The 2,400-nt window shown below is 38.8% G+C and overlaps 1 pseudogene; it reads left to right on the top strand.

The window, feature by feature from the left end:
- The first annotated feature begins 514 nt into the window (after window positions 1-514).
- Window positions 515-1,343, top strand: LOC144568694 (putative germin-like protein 2-1 pseudogene; annotated as a pseudogene).
- The last annotated feature ends 1,057 nt before the right edge of the window (window positions 1,344-2,400 follow it).

The following is a 2,400-nucleotide window of genomic DNA, read 5'->3' as shown; positions in this document are numbered from 1 at the left end:
ATGCAATCGGAATGGGTTTTAACTGATGTGCTTAATGGAGAACTAATCAAAAGATTTAAGGCTGCTAACAGATTGACAAGTTCTACATACTACACCAACTTCTCTACGTGGTACAAGTTTGACTAGTAAATGGTAAGGTCCCAGCAAAGCAACATATAGAATGCTACATCCGAAAGAGCGGGATCATTAATTAAAAACACTTTGTTAATTATATTACATACCTGAGATTGAAGTTTTCTACATCTTTGACCCCATCCCATCATCTCCCATTAATTTAATGGCCAAAGTATAATAAGATAAAACTTTATCCCTTGACAAATTCACAGAGAACATTCCAAAGCTGGACTAATTAGCCAAAAGCTTAACTTATTTTTTTTCCAAATTGCAGGGAACTCTTCAAGCACCCACTACTATAAATAACCATACAATCTTTGGTCATTGTATAACCAAATAGCCATTTGCAATTTGCCTACATACATCACAAGTTAACAAAAGTTTAGATAATTGAAAGAAAATGGCTTACTGTTCGTTTTTTCTCTTCACTTTGCTTGCTTTGGCATGCTCTAAAGCATTCGCCTCTGACCCTAGCCCACTTCAAGATTTCTGTGTTGCTGACAATAGCTCTACAGTAACTGTGAACGGTTTAGTTTGCAAGAACCCAGCTGATGTGAAACCAGAAGACTTCTTCTTCTCAGGCCTCGACAAGGCTGGCGACACAAGTAAGAATCCTGGGTCAAATGTCACCCTAGTCAATGTCCAAAAGATTGCCGGACTGAACACCCTGGGAATTTCCATTGCTCGTCTTGACTTTGCACCCAACGGCGGCCTGAACCCACCACACACCCACCCCAGAGCAACTGAAGTGCTCACCGTCATCAAGGGCACTCTCTATGTCGGTTTTGTGACGTCAGCCCCGGATTTCAAGCTCTTTTCCAAGGTGTTGAACAAGGGTGATGTGTTTGTTTTTCCCAAGGGACTCATACATTTCCAGTCCAACATTGGACATGTCCCTGCTGTTGCATTTGCGGGTCTGAGTAGCCAAAACCCAGGCTTGATCACTATCGTAAAGGCAGTCTTCGGGTCAAACCTACCTATTTCTGATGATGTGTTAGCCAAGGCATTCCAACTTGATAAGAAGATTGTTGACTGGCTCCAGGCTCAGTTCTGAAAATAGCAACTAATCAATCTTGACAATATTTTTTAATGATGAATAATCTGCTTAAAAGTTTGTCACAACATGATATGTAATAAATTGTTTACAATTCAAATTTAGTGTATAATTTGTTATTGGCAATAATAAAACCCTGCCTCTTGAGCATGTTTGCATGAGTGGATAAAAATTTCAATAACTGTCAGTGATGCATTTTATTTAGCGAATTTGAAGAAGGATTAGTCCAACAAAGTTGCCAACATGTTGACTGTAGTCATTAATTACGGGGCTATCCACAATAGTATCAAAATCCAAGGGGGCCAATTGAGCAAAACAAGTTGGATTGCACCAAGAGATTCCATGTCTTTAGCGTAAAATTAGACACAAGGACAAACTTTCTGACACAGCTAGTTTGGTTTTGTATCAGTAAAGAAAAGAAAATCTAATCAATAAATATTTTTTAAAGTTAATCATAGATATGAATAACTAAGAGGGAATCAATTAAACTCATGATTTTGCACCTGAGAGTTGTGGCTCTGGCTGTCGTAATAACCTCCTCTCTCTTCACTCTCCGATTTCCATGTCATATAAACCTTCTGAGGTAGGTCACTCTCTCTGAGAGAAACATGGAGTGTGGTGCGCTAGAAAGAGAGAAAAGCTGAGTATGAAGTGGAGTCGAGAGCTAGGGTTTCATCTAGAGATTCAGAAATCAGATCTCTTTTTTCACGATTTAGGGGGTTTTAGCTCTTTCTCCTCTACGATCAAGAATTGGGAGAGATTAAAGGGTCGGTCAGTGATGGGCAGCGTTACGGGCAGACCCGCTTACATCTTAACCGTTAGATCATGTGGGGATTAAAACGGGATCTGCTCTAAGATTCGTGCAGGGTTAAAACGGAAGATACACGTCCCATTTTACACGGTAGGATATCTCACTGGATTGAACTAGTGAGCTCGGAATTACCTCCCACAAAATATAACACTTGATAGTTGTAATTAATGAAAATGTATAATGCACAATGCATCATAAATTCTGTGGATATCTTCAATTTTAACACCTAATGTAACATATTTCTTTTAGATCCCGAATTGTCTATTCAAAATCTGCACGATTATTAAAAGAGTTCATGCATTTCATCATAGACGGAATTATCCAAATCTGATCCGACGGCTCGGATCTAAACAAAAATAGTCTGAAATTTTAATTTGGATTGCAATTTTGATCCTTATGGTTAGTTAGAAGCTTGTCAGAG

Source organism: Carex rostrata, chromosome 17 (assembly GCF_964058835.1).
Source record: "Carex rostrata chromosome 17, lpCarRost1.2, whole genome shotgun sequence".
Classification (NCBI taxonomy): Eukaryota; Viridiplantae; Streptophyta; class Magnoliopsida; order Poales; family Cyperaceae; genus Carex; species Carex rostrata.
This window is presented reverse-complemented; position numbering and strand designations above follow the sequence as displayed.